This window comes from Primulina tabacum, chromosome 6 (assembly GCF_025594145.1).
Source record: "Primulina tabacum isolate GXHZ01 chromosome 6, ASM2559414v2, whole genome shotgun sequence".
Lineage (NCBI taxonomy): Eukaryota > Viridiplantae > Streptophyta > Magnoliopsida > Lamiales > Gesneriaceae > Primulina > Primulina tabacum.
The window spans coordinates 28,401,005-28,421,078 of NC_134555.1; positions in this window are offsets into that span (position 1 = coordinate 28,401,005).

The window sequence follows — 20,074 nt, forward strand, 5'->3', positions numbered from 1 at the left end:
CGCATATGCGCGAGTATGGCAGAGAGTTGCAAAGAACCTCTCGCATATGCGCCGGGCGAGGGCGTGCATATGCGCGAGCTGCTATGAGGTTACGCGCCGAGACAGAATGTCTCGCGCGTATGCGCCGAGGAGGGTCGCTGTAGAACCCGTAAACCAGACTACATATAAGTCATGCATAATTTCTAGCATTTAAAGCAAAATGATTTTTTTCTATTATTATTGCATGAGTATTTATTCTTTCCTTTAAATCTAATTAGTTTATGCAGTAGTTTAATTTTTATCTTTTCAGTTAATTCAGTGAGGTCGGACTGGAGTTGGAATTTTGAGATAAAATGTAAGATTTAGAAATCATTCCCAGAATTTATTTTAGCTAGCTAATAAGTTAATTTAAGTTAAAAGAAGGTTTAAGGAATTATTTAAGTAACTTGAGGTAAGTAGGAAATAAGTTCATTTAAGTTCCATAATTAATATGTTAATTCACTAAATTATTTAAAGGATAGGTAAGGCTCTAAAGGTATAAAATACACTAACTAAACAATATTTCCCCTCCATTTATTAGATTAATTTCGGTCACCCCTTAAGTGAGATAACATTTCTTTGACAACTCACAACCTTTGACCCTTTCCTTGTCATTTCTTAGCATGATAATCCTTTCATTTATTAACCACGATTAATTAATAATAGATAATTATCCTAGCCTTGAGATGACATGAAGAATCGGTCATACCCCAACTATCCCTCCAACAATCATTTTGATATCAAACCATTTCAAATTCAAAAGAGAGAAAGACTTGGTCTTGCCATCCCTTTTATATTGCAACTCCCTCCATCTCTCCTAACCATCATTCCCCCTCCTCACCACAGAAATTAAGAGGAAAAACCAGAGAGAAATCGTGAGGTAGCCATAGAAAATAGGAGAGAAAAATCGAGTAGAAGCAAGAACAAGAAGATCACTCCGTCTCCTCCGTGCCGCGTCGTCGTTTCGTTCGTTTTTCTTTAAAAATGGACCAAGGCATGTGTATATTCCCCTTGCTCTTCAATCAAGTCATATTAACATTTTTAAATATTATTTGATCATCATTTCCATGGCATACCCGAATTTGGATACAAATTTTCAAAGAAAAATCTGCACAGAATTTTTGTTCCCCTCTTGTGCTTCACGGGTTGCATTGTTTTAATGGTTTCAGGGTATGGTTTGATTCCAGGCTTCCAAGGCTGCTCCTAGGCATGTACTAGAACTTGTTAGGAACACGTTTGTCCGTTGGTTCGAGTCCTATGCAAGCCGAAATCCAGAGATGACAGCATCACCCCCTTAAGTGTCATATTGTGTTCGATTTTTTTGAGTTGCTGTCCAAAGAGGAGAGTTGCTGATCTTGGCTGCCCTAGGGGCCTATAGCCATGGTTAGAACACTTCCCTATCATGTCTAAGACGTGACCAAGTTGCCCTTTTGAGGCTTGGTCCATGGCGAATCGGTTTTCAAATCAAAAGAAACAAGAACAGCCCATGGCCCCTTCCCCTTATTGCATGTGTTGTTCGGTTTTTAAGGAGTGTTGTGGATCTTGGTTGGCCTCTGGCCCTTAGCCACGGTTCATACCATACCCCTTGATGTCTAGTTTGTGACATGGTAAATCAAATGACCACTGGAATGATCCATGACAGCAAAACGATAGCATTACCCCACGCGTGCAGCTTGTTGCTCTCGGCTGGGAGTATGGTCGCTTTTCTGGTGTGGTTCGAATTTTGGCTGGTCTAGGGCCCTTAGCCATGGTTCAAACCATCCTTAGGATGTTGGGAAGAGGCTCTCATCGGTGGTGCAAGCCCCAATGGCCGTTAGTCTCGAAAACAACGCAAGGAAACGAAGGCGCTGCTGATGTATTTTGTGGACAGCAAGTGGTGCATCTGTTCAGAGGTGCATTTCGGTTCTTGGTTGGCTTTTAGCCTATGGCCTTGGACTGGACAGTAACTCATTGAGTTGGGAAGGTCGTGTTTTTGGCCGTTTGTGATTCGGATCATTTTAGAGGTCGTACGAGGAATTTCGGTGCGATGTCCCAAATTGACTCTGGAAAGAGCGTTTCATGTTTTGGCCTCCATTCACCAAAAATTTCGGCCCTTACCATTTTAGGAGCATTATTTCATCATTTTTAAGTGTATTTTAATCATGACTAAATGATGGTTCGGTGTTGGTTCGGGTTGGCACGGAGTCATGATTAAATAAGAAGTCGTTGGGCGTAATTGTCTCGTTTTTGGATTCAATTACAAAGTTGGGTCAAGAAAATAATTTGCATATTTTTCATGTTAAATTTAGGTCGCAGTGAGCCTGGGAACGATCCAACTCAAGTGGTAATATAGTACAGGATATTTAATTATGCCATTTAATTATATTACGTGCATAAAAATATAAAATATTCATTTTTGAGATTTAGGCGATATTGCTTGTGGCCATTTCACTATCATGGGATTATTGCATCACTCGGTCGTCAGTTACCGGTTCAATTCAGTTCAGTTCCACCCAATATACTGTGGAATTAGTCTGATCAGACTATTATTACTTCACCCGGTCGTCAGTTACCGATCAGTTCAGTTCAGTGCAGGGGCCACTTGCGTAGAACATAATCTCAACAGAAAATTTATGACATGTTATTTTATGACAGAGCTCAATTGAGCAAACATTTCACTTATGATTTTTAGTCAGTTATGCACGTATTATAATTGCTCATGATAAGTTATTTTCACGTTATGTCTCATGACATGATATTTTATCCCATGCAATTTTATTATATTAGTTACTCGTTATTTACGATATATGCATGTTGAGTCCTTAGACTCACTAGACTTGATTGTTGTAGGTACTGATGAGGTCGGGACCGAGGGCGGGGACCAGTGAGCCAGCTTGGGTCGGCAGTAGTGGAACCCGAGGATCTCATTTACGGCATTTACAATTTTTATGCTCAAATATTTTTATCAGTTGTTGGATTACTTTAAACTTATTATTTTGCGAACAATAATTTCTTCCGCTACTATTTTGAACATTAAACTTGATTTATCAGTTTATTTTGGTGAATGAGGCATTTTAATTATTTTAAAAAGAAAATTTTAAATTTTTCCGCAAATTTTCAAACACGAATTTTTGGGCCATTATAGCTGGTATCAGAGCAATGGTTCTGTAAAGGGTTGTACTACTAATGACCACGAGAAGCTCATGGAGTCACGTCTTCGGTCTGTGAGTTTTACATTTACGCATTTCGTGTATGGCATGAAATATTTTAACATCATGTTTTCATGAAATTTTTTACGTCCAGATTTTTATTGTTCAATATTTAAATAAATTATAGAGATTATGCATGTTGGTTACGTATGGGTTATGTATGGAACAGTATGCCCCCTAGACGCATCCTCGAGCGCACTAGAGAGGATGAGCCTCGCCAGGAGGACGGCATGAACCGGAGGCAGGAGAGGGACTTACCACCTCCACCAACCCCTCCACCTGACATGAATGCCCAGATGCTAGCTGGGATGACTCAGTTCATCGCACAGTTCGCGGGGAACCATGCTGTGACAGCCAGGCCGACAGGGCCCGAGGCTACTTATGAGCGATTCATGAAGATGAGGGCGAAGGAGTTTTCAGGGACGTCTGATCCCATGGTTGCCGGGGGCTGGATCAAGTCCCTCGAGGTTATCTTCAAGTTCATGGAGCTTGGAGATGCAGACAGTGTCCGATGTGCCCCCTACTTATTCGGAGGAGATGCCCGCTTATGGTGAGAAGGAGCGTTAGTAGCCCTGAACTTGGCTACGCTGAGCTGGACACGCTTCACGGAGGTATTTTGCTCCAAATATTTCACTGAGGAGGTGCGCACCAGGTTGACCACGGAATTCATGAGCCTAAGACAGGGAGATCTGACTGTTACGGAGTTCATCCGTAAGTTTGAGAGGGGTTGTCATTTTGTGCCCCTGATCGCGAATGATTCTAAAGCCAAGTAAATGCATTTTCTGGTGGGTCTACGGCCGATCTTGCGCCGTGATGTTAGGGTAGCTGACCCTACTACTTATGAGGTCGCCGTCTCCAGAGCTCTAGCTGCAGAGCAGGACCAGCGTGACATTGAGCAGGATCGCCAGGGCAAGCGCCCAATCCAGGTACCGCACCGCCCTCCTCCTCAGCAACAACATCAGAACAAGAGGGCTTTTCACGACCCACCTAGAAACAGAGGTCAGCAGCAGCAGCAGCAGAGGGGACGCCCAACCCCGAGGACTTTTGAGCATCCAGTCTGTCCTAGGTGCACACGCCGCCAAGCCAGAGCGTGTATGTATGGTTAAGGGAAGTGTTATAAGTGTGGTAGTCCAGACCACTTACTTCTGCAGTGCCCTCAGAGGAATCTGCCTACCCAAGGCAGAGTTTTTGCTCTCCATGCTACGGAGGCGAACCCGGAGACCATGCTTATGACAGGTACCTTTAAGCTTTAAGTTTACATTTGGGATTTAATGTTTTGGGTTAAGATTTTTGAACATAGAATTGCAGTAGGATTGCATGCTCTATTCAGTATTATTTTGGGAATTTAAGTTAGAAGAACTTGACCTTTGCATGTCTATAAGTTAGTTCTTGTGATTATTGGGTTCAGCTTAGTGTTTCAACCTTTCAAGGAGAATATTTATATCTGGTTCCGCTACAAGGGCCTTAATAGATTCAGGGGCCACTCACTCCTTTATTTGGAAATTCTTTGCTAATTTCCTCAAGGTCAAGACCGTTGGGCTAGATGTAGCCTATTCAGTAGTATTGCCTTCTGGTGAGGAGATGGCAGCTACCAATGTTATTCGAGACATAGATCTTGAGCTCCATGGCAACCTCGTTTATGCGGATCTGATCGTGTTGCCGATGCCGGAGTTTGACATCATCCTAGGGATGGACTGGCTATTGCGGAACAGAGTTTTGATTGAATTCCAGCGGAGATCTGTTCTAGTCCGACCACCTGGAATGACGCAGTTCTTATTTGAGCCGGGCAGGTACTTTCCCTTACCACGCATTATTCCTTATGTCAAGGCTAGGAAGCTCATGCATAGAGGGTGTCGGGCGTTTTTAGCAACTTTTATATCTGTCCCCGAGGCGCCCAGTCAGTCAGCCGCAGACGTTCCGATTGTTAGATACTTCTTAGACGTTTTTCCTGAGGACGTCTCTGGTATACCACCCGAGCGATAAGTGGAGTTTTCTATTGAGCTCATGCCAGGTACGGCTCCGATCTCCAAAGCACCGTACCGACTAGCACCGACAGAGATGGCAGAGCTTAAGAAGCAGATTCAGGAACTTCTAGACAAGGAGTTCATTCGCCCGAGTTTTTCACCATGGGGCGCGCCAGTATTATTTGTGAGGAAGAAGGATGGCGCGATGAGACTTTGCATTGATTACCGGGAATTGAACAGGGTTATAGTGAAGAACAAGTACCCACTTCCGCGGATTGAGGATCTATTTGATCAGTTGCAGGGAGCTTCGGTATTCTCAAGATAGATCTGCGTTCCGGTTATCACCAGTTGAGGGTGAAAAATGATGATGTTTCCAAGACTGCTTCTAGGACTCGTTATGGCCACTATGATTTCCTTGTGATGCCGTTCGGTCTGACGAATGCGCGAGCAATCTTCATGGATCTCATGAATCGCGTATTTCAGCCGTATCTTGACCAGTTTGTGATAGTATTCATAGACGACATTCTCGTCTACTCCAAGAATCAAGAGGATCACAGCAGACATCTGATCACAGTGCTACAGACCTTGCAGAAGCACAAGTTATTCGCAAAGTTCAGTAAGTGCGAATTTTGGTTAGAGAAGGTGGCGTTCTTAGGCCCTATTGTTTCTAGCAGTGGTATTGAGGTAGACCCAGCGAAAGTTGCCGCAGTCAGAGATTGGGTTGTGCCGCAGAATGCATCAGAGATCTGCAGTTTTCTTGGGCTAGTAGGATATTATCGGAAGTTCATTAAGGGATTCTCCTCTATTGCCGTTCCACTCACATCTTTGACCAAGAAGAATGCTAAATTTGTGTGGAGCGAGGAGTGTCAGAAGAGCTTCGATGCTTCGAAGCTTGGTTTGGGCGCAGTATTGATGCAGCATGGGAAGGTGATAGCGTATGCTTCTCGACAGTTGAAAATCCATGAGAAGAACTACCCTACCCATGATCTAGAGTTGGTAGCCGTAGTATTTGCCCTGAAGATTTGGAGGCATTATTTGTATAGAGAGAAGTGCCAGATCTTTACCGACCACAAGAGCCTCAAGTATTTCTTTACGCAGAAGGAGCTGAACATGCGTCAGAGGCGTTGGTTGGAGCTTGTGAAGGATTATGATTGTGACATTAGCTACCACCCGGGTAAAGCTAATGTAGTTGCGGAAGCATTGAGCAGAAAAGTCGTAGTGATGGCTCATTTGACTATTCAGAGACCTCTTCAGCTTGAGATGTAGAGGTTTGATCTAGAGTCATATCCTCAAGGTAGAGTTCCTCGTCTATCTACTTTGACCATCCAGTCTTCCCTTATTGACCGTATTCGCAGTGGTCAGGCAGCAGATGAACAGTTAGCAAAGTGGAAGCAGAGAGATGAGGCCAAGGGCAGTGTCTTGTATTCAGTTAGCGACAGTATTGTGAGATACCAAGACAGGATGTGGGTTTCTAGCAGTGGTTCTATTCGAGCAGATATTCTATCAGAGGCCCACATGTCGCCGTACTCTATTCATCCAGGGAGTACGAAGATGTACCGAGATCTGCAGTTATTGTATTGGTGGCCTGGGATGAAGAAAGACATCAGACGGTTTGTATCCGAGTGTCTGACTTGCTAGTTAGTGAAGGCGGAGCATCAGAGACCAGCAAGTTTGCTCAAGCCTCTTCCCATTCCCGAGTGGAAGTGGGAGAATGTTACCATGGACTTCGTGACTGGTTTACCGAAGTCAGTCAGAGGATCAAATGCCATCTGGGTGATTGTTGATCGTCTTACCAAATCAGTGCATTTCTTGCCTATTAAGACGACTTTCACCATGATTCAGTATGCAGAGTTGTATATCTAGGAGATAGTCCGACTTCATGGAATTCCAGTTTCTATCGTATTTGAGAGAGACCCCAGATTCACTTCCTCGTTTTGGAAGAGTTTGCATTCGACCATGGGTACGAAGTTGCTGTTTAGCACAGCTTTCCATCCACAGACAGATGGACAGTCAGAGCGAGTTATTCAGATTTTGGAGGATCTTCTCCGTGCTTGTGTTATTGATTTCTCTGGGAGTTGGGATTCGAACTTGCCATTAGTGGAGTTAACCTTTAACAACAGCTTCCAGTTGTCTCTTTGTATAGCTCCGTATGAAGCACTATATGGCCGCCTGTGCAGATCTCCTGTTCATTAGGACGAAGTAGGGGAGAGAACAGAGTTGGGTCCGGAGGTTATTCAGCAGGCTGCCGGTGTAGTAGTCAAGATCCGTGATAGGATGAGGACTGCTTAGAGCCGACAAAAAAGTTATGTAGATCAGAGGAGGAGAGACTTAGAGTTTGCCGTTGGCGACCATGTCTTTGTGAAGGTAGCACCTATGAAGGGTGTCATGCGATTTGGGAAGAAAGGAAAGCTCAGTCCGAGATTCATTGGACCATTTATGATCCTCGACAGAGTTGGGACTCTAGCTTATCGTGTGACTCTTCCGCCGAATCTGGCCGGAGTACACGATGTGTTCCACGTCTCTATGCTGAGGAAGTACATGGCAAATCCTTCGCATGTCTTGAACTCCGAGCCGTTGCAGCTTACTCCGAACCTGTCTTTTGAGGAGAGACCAATGCAGATCTTAGACAGATAGGAGAAAAAGCTTCGAAACAAGCTAGTTAAGCGAGTGAAAGTCAAGTGGCTCAACCATTCAGAGGAGAAAGCTACGTGGGAGTCTGAGCCAGAGATGAGGAGTCGGTACCCCGAGTTATTCGGTAAGTTTTAATTTCGAGGATGAAATTTCTTTTAGGGGGGGAGAGTTGTAGAACCCGTAAACCACACTACGTATAAGTCATGCATAATTTCTAGCATTTAAAGTAAAATGATTTTTTTTATTATTATTGCATGAGTATTTATTCTTTCCTCTAAATCTAATTAGTATATGCAGTAGTTTAATTTTTATCTTTTAAGTTAATTCAATGAGGCCGGACTGGAGTTGGAGTTTTGAGATAAAATGTAAGATTTAGAAATCATTCTCAGAATTTATTTTAGCTAGCTAATAAGTTAATTTAAGTTAAAAGAAGATTTAAGGAATTATTTAAGTAACTTGAGGTAAGTAGAAAATAAGTTCATTTAAGTTCCATAATTAATGTGTTAATTCACTAAATTATTTAAAGGATAGGTAAGGCTCTAAAGGTTTAAAATACACTAATTAAACAATATTTCCCCTCCATTTATTAGATTAATTTCGGTCACCCCTTAAGTGAGATAACATTTCTTTGACAACTCACAACCTTTGACCCTTTCCTTGTCATTTCTTAGCATGATAATCCTTTCATTTATTAACCACCATTAATTAATAATAGATCATTATCCTAGCCTTGAGATGACATGAAGAATCGGTCATACCCCAACTATCCCTCCAACAATCATTTTGATATCAAACCATTTCAAATTCAAAAGAAAGAAAGACTTGGTCTTGCCATCCCTTTTATATTGCAACTCCCTCCATCTCTCCTAACCATCATTCCCCCTCCTCACCACAGAAATTAAGAGGAAAAACCAGAGAGAAATCGTGAGGTAGCCATAGAAAATAGGAGAGAAAAATCGAGTAGAAGCAAGAACAAGAAGATCACTCCGCTCCTTCGCGCCGCGTCGTCGTTTCGTTCGTTTTTATTTCAAAACGAACCAAGGCATGTGTATATTCCCCTTGCTCTTCAATCAAGTCATATTAAAATTTTTAAATATTATATGATCATCATTTCCATGGCATAACCGAATTTGGATACAAATTTTCAAAGACTAGGGAGTGGTGTGGATCTTGGTTGGCCTCTGGCCCTTATCCATGGTTCATACCATTCCCCTTGATGTCTAGTTCATGCCATGGTCAATCAAATGACCACTGGAATGATCCATGACAGAAAAACGATAGCATTACCCCACGCGTGCAGCTTGTTGCTCTCGGCTGGGAGTATGGTCGCTTTTCTGGTGTGGTTCGAATTGTGGCTAGTCTAGGGCCCTTAACCATGGTTCAAATCATCCTTAGGATGTTGGGAAGAGGCTCTCATCGGTGGTGCAAGCCCCAATGGCCGTTAGTCTCGAAAACAACGCAAGGAAACAAAGGCGCTGCTGATGTATTTTGTGGACAGCAAGTGGTGCATCTGTTCAGAGGTGCATTTCGGTTCTGGGTTGGCTTTTAGCCTATGGCCTTGGACTGGACAGTAACTCATTGAGTTGGGAAGGTCGTGTTTTTGGCCGTTTGTGATTCGGATCATTTTAGAGGTCGTACGAGGAATTTCTGTGCGATTTGACAAATTGGCTCTCGAAAGAGCGTTTCATGTTTTGGCCTCCATTCAACAAAAATTTCGGCCCTTACCATTTTAGGAGCATTATTTCATCATTTTTAAGTGTATTTTAATCATGACTAAATGATGGCTCGGTGTTGGTTCATGTTGGCACGGAGTCATGATTAAATACGAAGTCGTTGGACGTAATTGTCTCGTTTTTGGATTCAATTACAAAGTTGGGTTAAGAAAATCATTTGCCTATTTTTCATGTTAAATTTAGGTCCCAGCGAGCCTGGGAACGATCCAACTCAAGTGGTAAAATAATACTGGATATTTAATTATGTCATTTAATTATATTACGTGCATAAAAATATAAAATATTTATTTTTGAGATTTATGCGATATTGCTTGTGGCCATTTCACTATCATGGGATTATTGCATCACCCGGTCGTCAGTTACCGGTTCAGTTCAATTCAGTTCCACCTAGTATACTGTGGCATTAGTCTGATCAGACGATTATTACTTCACCCGGTCGTCAGTTAACGATCAGTTTAGTTCAGTGCAGGGGCCACTTGCGTAGAACATAATCTCAACAGAAAATTTATGACATGTTATTTTATGACAGAGCTCGATTGAGCAAACATTTCACTTATGATTTTCAATCAGTTATGCACGTATTATAATTGCTCATGATAAGTTATTTTCACGTTATGCCTCATGACATGATATTTTTTCCCATGCAATTTTATTATATTATTTACTCGTAATTTACAATATATGCATGTTGAGTCTTTAGACTCACTAGACTTGATTGTTGTAGGTACTGATGAGGTCGGGAACGAGGGCGGGGACCAGTGAGCCAGCTTGGGTCAGCAGTAGTGGAACCCGAGGATATCATTTACGGCATTTACAATTTTTATGCTCAAATATTTTTATCAGTTGTTGGATTACTTTAAACTTATTATTTTGCGAACAATTATTTCTTCTGCTGCTATTTTGAACATTAAACTTGATTTATCAGTTTATTTTGGTGAATGAGGCATTTTAATTATTTTAAAAATAAAATTTTAAATTTTTCCGCAAATTTTCAAACACGAATTTTTGGGCCATTATAGCTGGTATAAGAGCAATGGTTCTGTAAAGTGTTGTACTACTACTGACCACGAGAAGCTCATGGAGTTACGTCTTCGGTCTGTAAGTTTTACATTTACGCATTTCGTGTACGGCATGAAATATTTTAACAGCATGTTTTCATGAAATTTTTTACGTCCAGATTTTTATCGTTCAGTATTTAAATTTAAATAAATTATAGAGATTATGCATGTTGGTTACGTATGGGTTATGTATGGAACAGTATGCCCCCTAGACGCATCCTCGAGCGCACTAGAGAGGATGAGCCTCGCCAGGAGGACGGCATGAACCGGAGGCAGGAGAGGGACTTACAACCTCCACCACCCCCTCCACCTTACATGAATGCCCAGATGCTAGCTGGGATGACTCAGTTCATCGCACAGTTCGCGGGGAACCATGCTGTGACAGCCAGGCCGACAGGGCCCGAGGCTACTTATGAGCTATTCATGAAGATGAGGCCGAAGGAGTTTTCAGGGACGTCTGATCCCATGGTTGCCGGGGGCTGGATCAAGTCCCTCGAGGTTATCTTCGAGTTCATGGAGCTTGGAGATGCAGACAGAGTCCGATGTGCCACCTACTTATTCGGAGGAGATGCCCGCTTATGGTGGGAAGGAGCGTCAGTAGCCCTGAACTTGGCTACACTGAGCTGGACACGCTTCACGGAGGTATTCTGCTCCAAATATTTCACTGAGGAGGTTTGCACCAGGTTGACCACGGAATTCATGAGCCTAAGACAGGGAGATCTGACTGTTACGGAGTTCATCCGTAAGTTTGAGAGGGGTTGTCATTTTGTGCCCCTGATCGCGAATGATTCTAAAGCCAAGTAAATGCATTTCCTGGTGGGTCTACGGCCGATCTTGCGCCGTGATGTTAGGGTAGCTGACCCTACTACTTATGAGGTCGCCGTCTCCAGAGCTCTAGCTGCAGAGCAGGACCAGCGTGACATTGAGCGGGATCGCCAGGGCAAGCGCCTAATCCAGGTACCGCACCGCCCTCCTCCTCAGCAACAACATCTGAACAAGAGGCATTTTCACGGCCCACCTACAAACAGAGGTCAGCAGTAGCAGCAGCAGCAGCGGGTACGCCCACCCCCGAGGACTTTTGAGCATCCAGTCTGTCCTAGGTGCACACGCCGCCATGCTGGAGCGTGTATGTATGGTTCAGGGAAGTGTTATAAGTGTGGTAGTCCAGACCACTTACTTCTGCAGTGCCCTCAGAGGAATCTGCCTACCCAAGGCAGAGTTTTTGCTCTCCATGCCACGGAGGCGAACCCGGAGACCATGCTTATGACAGGTACCTTTAAGCTTTAAGTTTACATTTGGGATTTAATGTTTTGGTTTAAGATTTTTGAACATAGAATTGCAGTAGGATTTCATGCTCTACTCAGTATTATTTTTGGAATTTAAGTTAGAAGAACTTTGACCTTTGCATGTCTATAAGTTAGTTTTTGTGATTATTGGGTTCAGCTTAGTATTCCAACCTTTCAGGGAGAATATTTATATCTGGTTCCGCTACGAAGGCCTTGATAGATTCAGGGGCCACTCACTCCTTTATTTCGGAAGTCTTTGCTAATTTCCTCAAGGTCAAGACCGTTGGGCTAGATGTAGCCTATTCAGTTGTATTTCCTTCTGGTGGGGAGATGGCAGCTACCAATGTGATCCGAGACATAGATCTTGAGCTCCATGGCACCTCGTTTATGCGGATCTGATCGTGTTGCCGATGCCGGAGTTTGACATCATCCTAGGGATGGACTGGCTATTGCGGAACAGAGTTTTGATTGACTTCCAGCGGAGATCTGTTCTAGTCCGACCGCCTGGAATGATGCAGTTCTTATTTGAGCCGGACAAGTATTTCCCTTACCGCGCATTATTCCTTATGTCAAGGCTAGGAAGCTCATGGAAAGAGGGTGTCGGGCATTATTAGCAACTTTTATATCTGTCCCTGAGGCGCATAGTCAGTCAGCCGCAGATGTTCCGATTGTTAGAGACTTCTTAGACGTTTTTCCTGAAGACGTCTCTGGTATACCACCCGAGCGAGAGGTGGAATTTTCTATTGAGCTCATGCAAGGTATGGATCCAATCTCCAAAGCACCGTACCGACTAGCACCGACAGAGATGGCAGAGCTTAAGAAACAGATTCAAGAACTTCTAGACAAGGAGTTCATTCGCCCGAGTTTTTCACCATGGGGCGCGCCAGTCTTATTTGTGAAGAAGAAGGATAGCACAATGAGACTTTGCATTGATTACCGAGAATTGAACAGGGTTACAATGAAGAACAAGTACCCACTTCCACGAATTGAGGATCTATATGATCAGTTGCAAGGAGCTTCGGTATTCTCCAAGATAAATCTGCGTTCCGGTTATCACCAGTTGAGGGTGAAAGATGATGATGTTTCCAAGACTGTTTTAGGACTCATTATGGCCACTATGAGTTCCTTGTGATGCCATTCGGTCTGACGAATGCGCCAGCGATCTTCATGGATTTCATGAATCGCGTATTTCAGCCGTATCTTGACCAGTTTGTGATAGTATTCATAGACGACATTCTCGTCTACTCCAAGAATCAGGATGATCACAGCAGACATCTGACCACAGTGCTACAGACCTTGCAGAAGCACAAGTTATTCGCAAAGTTCAGTAAGTGCAAATTTTGGTTAGAGAAGATGGCGTTCTTAGGCCACATTGTTTCTAGCAGTGGTATTGAGGTAGACCCAGCGAAAGTTTCCGCAGTCAGAGATTGGGTTGTGCCGCAGAATGCATCAGAGATCTGCAGTTTTCTTGGGCTAGCAGGATATTATCGGAAGTTCATTAAGGGATTTTCCTCTATTGCCGTTCCACTCACATCTTTGACCAAGAAGAATGCTAAATCTGTGTGGAGCGAGGAGTGCCAGAAGAGCTTCGATACTTTGAAGCAAACTCTTATCTCAGCACCAGTTTTGGCCATGCCGTCAGGGCCCGGTGAGTTTGTTCTGTACACCGATGCTTCGAAGCTTGGTTTGGGCGTAGTATTGATGCAGCATGGGAAGGTGATAGCGTATGCTTCTCGACAGTTGAAAATCAATGAGAAGAACTACCCTACCCATGATCTAGAGTTGGCAGCCGTAGTATTTGCCCTGAAGATTTGGAGGCATTATTTGTATGGAGAGAAGTGCCAGATCTTTACCGACCACAAGAGCCTCAAGTATTTCTTTACACAGAAGGAGCTGAACATGCGTCAGAGGCGTTGGTTGGAGCTTGTGAAGGATTATGACTGTGACATTAGCTACCACCCAGGTAAAGCTAATGTAGTTGAGGATGCATTGAGCAGAAAAGTCGCAGTGATGGCTCATTTGACGATTCAGAGACTTCTTCAGCTTGAGATGCAGAGGTTTGATCTAGAGTCATATCTTCAAGGTAGAGTTCCTCGTCTATCTACTTTGACGATCCAGTCTTCCCTTATTGACCGTATTCGCAGTGGTCATGTTGGAACTTTTCAAGTTCGCAATCTTGATTTTGATCTTAACAAAACTTGTTATTGTGTTTCTAACATATTTACTCAAGTGTGAAATTGCAAACATAAGAAGCAAGCTGAAACTGAATTTTGCACAAACTGAATTTTTGGCGAGCTTCGGTATTTTGATGATATCTCTCAACTGGATTATCCAAATGATAATCCGCCAACTGGACTAAATACAAAACCCAATTTGGAACAAATCATATTTCACGTCAGTTGGGCAAAATCGGATGTTATCATTGCCTAACTGATCGCTCAATTACCGAACTGATCACACGAAAACAGCAATCAGTTGAGTTTGAGCATCTGCGGTATTTTGGTCATATCTCTCAGCTCGGTTATCAAAATGAAGCGATTAAGTATGCGTTGGAAAGATAAGACGATGATCTACAAATCATCTTCAGAAGTAAAAGTCTGAATCAAAGCTTAAGATGCTGATAAATGACGATGAACTTACTGGTTCTGCACAAACTGAAATCAGCTAGGCTTATTTCATTACACCAGCTGAAACTGAATCAACTGTTGACCAGCTGACCAACCAAATGAACTGAACCAGCTGCTAACCAATTGAAACTGAACCAGTTGAACCGATTGACCAGTTGACCAGAGTTGACAAGTCGAGAAAATGTCCAGCAAGACGAATTTGACCGTTGCAATTCCAGAAACAGTACAGAAACTTTCCAACGGTCATATTCTTGTGTCTAACGTATATATCAGTGTTGGAGCCTATAAATACAACATATTGAAGATCAAACATTATCTTTTGAAGTGGATTCAAAGCATGGGCAATTAGCATGAAGATATCAGCTAGTTGAGAGCACAAGCCCTTGTGTGAGGATACATTTGAGATATACACTGTAAATTATAAATTCCTCACACAAAATCACTCACACATATACAAGAGAGTTGAACTTCAAAGATTAGTTGAGTGAGTCTTGCACAAAGACAATAAACTTGTGTATGTAATCTTTGCATATAAGACATTAAACAATATGCTGATTGTGAGGTGATGCCTACAATCTTGAGTGCTAGGAGTTCTAGTTGGGTGTTGCCCTTCCGGAATGGGTTTGTACAAGTAGTTGTATAAATCAAAGTCTTCTAGTGGATCCTTCCCAAGGGGAAGAAGGGGTGACGTAGGAGTTTTTGAAATCTCCGAACATCCATAAACAAATTCGTGTCTATTTTTTTATTGCATTTGCTTATCATTTTCACTGTTTTTAAAGATGCATTGTTGAAGCATTTTATGTGTTCTTCAAATATCAAAATATTGTATACCAAGTGTTTGATAAAATGCTTCAACTGAATATTTTTACTCATTCAACTTGCATATATTTTAAATGGTTTACAAAATATTTAATCGGTTTCTACGAAGGATTATTTCGAGTATCTTCCGCTTGGTTTTTAACCAAACTCGATTTAATTAATCGGTGTTCAATATTTCAAAAACCGAGCTATTGTAGCTCGATGATTACCCCCCTAATCGATCCCAACAATTGGTATCAGAGCGGGTGTTCTTGAAAGAACATTGAAACTGATTTTGATGTTTAAAATTCGAAAATTTCAGATTTTTTACACATATATATGCAAAACTGAATTTTCGCGCAGCTTGCAGCGACCGTAGGAAAAATGGCATATCTCCTTGCTCGAGTGTCCAAATGACAAACCGTTTTTTGCGTTGCAAACTAGACTCATAGAGGTTTACAACGGTATAAAATTTGCAGCCTAATTATGCTCGAGAAAATACAGTTTATTCGTTGAAGGCAGAGAATATGTGCTGCAGTAGAAAATGAGCCATGGAGAAAATTTGTTAGTTATCCTTCTTCTTTTATAATTTTCAAAATTTCAAAAATATAACGGGAAGAACTCATTGTAATTTTAATGGAGTTATTATTTTTAAATATTGAGGGGGAGAAAATTTTGTTTAAAATGTTTTGAAAATATGACTTTTTGATTCACACAAAAAGGGGAGAAATATGTTAGTTGAGTTGATTGTTTATCCAAGTTTTGTGATCATCAAAATGGGGGAGATTGTTGGAACTTTTCAAGTTCGGAATCTTGATTTTGATGTTAACAAAACTTGTTATTGTGTTTCTAACATATTTACTCAAGTGTGAAGTTGCAAACACAAGAAGCAAGCTGAAACTTAATTTTGCACAAACTGAATTTCTGGCGAGCTTTGGTATTTTGATGATATCTCTCAACTGGATTATCCAAATGACAATCCGCCAACTGGACTAATTAGAAAACGCAATTTGGAACAAATCATATTTCACGTCAGTTGGGCAAAATCGGATGTTATCATGGTCTAACTGATCGCTCAACTACCGAACTGATCACTCGAAAACAGCAATCATTTGAGTTTGAGCAGCTGCGGTATTTTGGTCATATCTCTCAGCTCGGTTATCGAAATGAAGCGATTCAGTATGCGTTGGAAAGATAAGACGATGATCTTCAAATCATCTTCAGAAGTAAAAGTCTGAATCAAAGCTTAACATGCTGATAAATGATGATGAAATTACTGGTTCTGCACAAACTGAAATCAGCTAGGCTGATTTCAGCACACCGGCTGAAACTGAACCAACTGGACCAACTGTTGACCAGCAGACCAACCAACTGAACTGAACCAGCTGCTGACCAACTGAAACTGAACCAGACCAACTGAACCAGTTGAACTGATTGACCAGTTGAGTTGACCAGTTGACCAGTCGAGAAAATGTCCAGCAAGACGAATTTGACCGTTGCAATTCCAAAAACAGTACAGAAACTTTCCAACGGTCATATTCTTGGGTCTAACGTATATATCAGTGTTGGAGCCTATAAATACAACATATTGAAGATCAAACAACAGCTTTTGAAGTGGATTCAAAGCATGGGCAGTTAGCATGAAGATATCAGATAGTTGAGAGCACAAGCCCTTGTGTGACGATACATTTGAGATATACACTGTAAATGATAAATTCCTCATACACAATCACTCACACATATACAAGAGAGTTGAACTTCAAAGATTAGTTGAGTGAGTCTTGCACAAAGACAATAAACTTGTGTATGTAGTCTTTGCATATGAGGAATTAAACAATATGCTGATTGTGAGGTGCTGCCTACAATCTTGAGTGCTAGGAGTTCTAGTTGGGTGCTGCCCTTCCGGAATGGGTTTGTACAAGTAGTTGTATAAATCAAAGTCTTCTAGTGGATTCTTCCCAAGGGGAAGAAGGGGTGATGTAGGAGTGTTTGAAATCTCCGAACATTTATAAACAAATTCGTATCTATTTTTTTATTGCATTTGCTTATCATTTTCACTGTTTTTAAAGATGCATTGTTGAAGCATTTTATGTGTTTTTCAAATATCAAAATATTGTATACCAAGTGTTTGATAAAATGCTTCAACTGAATATTTTTACTCATTCAACTTGCATATATTTTAAATGGTTTACAAAATATTTAATCGATTTCTACGAAGGATTATTTCGAGAATCTTCCGCTTGGTTTTTAACCAAACACGATTTAATTAATTGGTGTTCAATATTTCAAGAACCGAGCTATTGTAGCTCAACGATTACCCACTTAATCGATCCCAACAGGTCAGGCAGCAGATAAACAGTTAGCAAAGTGGAAGCAGAGAGATGAGGCCAAGGGCAGTGTCTTGTATTCAGTAAGCGACGGTATTGTGAGATACCGAGACAGAATGTGGGTTCCTAGCAGTGGTTCTATTCGAGCAGATATTCTATCAGAGGCCCACATGTCGCCGTACTCTATTCATCCAGGGAGTACGAAGATGTACCGAGATCTGCAGTTATTGTATTGGTGGCCTGGGATGAAGAAAGACATCAGACGGTTTGTATCCGAGTGTCTGACTTGCTAGTTAGTGAAGGCAGAGCATTAGAGACCAGCAGGTTTGCTCAAGCCTCTTCCCATTCCCGAGTGGAAGTGGGAGAATGTTACCATGGACTTCGTGACTGGTTTGCCGAAGTCAGATAGAGGATCAAATGCCATCTGGGTTATTGTTGATCGTCTTACCAAATCAGCGCATTTGTTGCCTATTAAGATGACTTTCACCATGATTCAGTATGCAGAGTTGTATATCCAAGAGATAGTCTGACTTCATGGTATTCCTGTTTCTATCGTATCTGACAGAGACCTCAGATTCACTTTCTCGTTTTGGAAGAGTTTGCATTCGACCATGGGTACGAAGTTGCTAATTAGCACAGCTTTCCATCCGCAGACAGATGGGCAGTCAGAGCGAGTTATTTAGATTTTGGAGGATCTTCTCCGTGCTTGTGTTATTGATTTCTCTGGGAGTTGGGAGTCGAACTTGCCATTAGTGAAGTTCACCTATAACAACAGCTTCCAGTTGTCTATTGGTTTGGCTCCGTATGAAGCACTATATGGCCGCAAGTGTAGATCTCTTGTTCATTGGGACGAAGTAGGGGAGAGATCAGAGTTGGGTCAGGAGGTTATTCAGCAGGCTGCCGGTGTAGTAGTCAAGATCTGTGATAGGATGAGGATTGTTCAGAGTCGACAGAAAAGTTATGCAGATCAGAGGAGGAGAGACCTAGAGTTTGCCGTTGGCGACCATGTCTTTGTGAAGGTAGCACCTATGAAGGGTGTCATGCGATTTGGGAAGAAAGGAAAGCTCAGTCCGAGATTCATTGGACCATTTATGATCTTCGACAGAGTTGGGACTCTAGCTTATCGTGTAGCTCTTCCGCCGAATCTGGCCGGAGTACACAATGTGTTCCAGGTCTCTATGCTGAGGAAGTACATGGCAAATCCTTCGCATGTCTTGAACTTCGAGCCGTTGCAGCTTACTCCGAACCCGTCTTTTGAGGAGAGATTAGTGCAGATCTTAGACAGACAGGAGAAGAAGCTTCGAAACAAGCTAGTTAAGCGAGTGAAAGTCAAATGGCTCAATCATTCAGAGGAGGAAGCAACGTGGGAGTCTGAGCCAGAGATGAGGAGTCGGTACCCCGAGTTATTCGGTAAGTTTTAATTTCGAGGATGAAATTTCTTTTAAGGGGGGGAGAGTGGTAGAACCCGTAAACCAGACTACGCATAAGTCATGCATAATTTCTAGCATTTAAATTAAAATGATTTTTTTTATTATTATTGCATGAGTATTTATTCTATCCTTTAAATCTAATTAGTTTATGCAGTCATTTAATTTTTATCTTTTCAGTTAATTCAGTGAGGCCGGACTAGAATTGGAGTTTTAAGATAAAATGTAAAATTTAGAAATCATTCCCATAATTTATTTTAGATAGCTAATAAGTTAATTTAAGTTAAAAGAAAGTTTAAGGAATTATTTAAGTAACTTGAGGTAAGTAGAAAATAAGTTCATTTAAGTTCCATAATTAATGTGTTAATTCACTAAATTATTTAAAGGATAGGTAAGGCTCTAAAGGTTTAAAATACACTAACTAAACAATATTTCCCCTCCATTTATTAGATTAATTTCGGTCACCCCTTAAGTGAGATAACACTTCTTTGGCAACTCACAACCTTTGACCCTTTCCTTACCATTTCTTAGCATGATAATCCTTTCATTTATTAACCACCATTAATTAATAATAGATCATTATCCTAGCCTTGAGATGACATGAAGAATCGGTCATACCCCAACTATCCCTCCAACAATCATTTTGATATCAAACCATTTCAAATTCAAAAGAGAGAAAGACTTGGTCTTGCCATCCCTTTTATATTGCAACTCCCTCCATCTCTCCTAACCATCATTCCCCCTCCTCACCACCAAAATTCAGAGGAAAAACCAGAGAGAAATCATGAGGTAGCCATGGAAAATAGGAGAGAAAAATCGAGTAGAAGCAAGAACAAGAAGATCACTCCGCCTCCTCCGCGCCGCGTCGTCGTTTCGTTCGTTTTTCTTTCAAAACGAACCAAGACATGTGTATATTCCCCTTTCTCTTCAATCAAATCATATTAACATTTTTAAATATTATATGATCATCATTTCCATGGCATAACCGAATTTGGATACAAATTTTCAAAGAAAAAT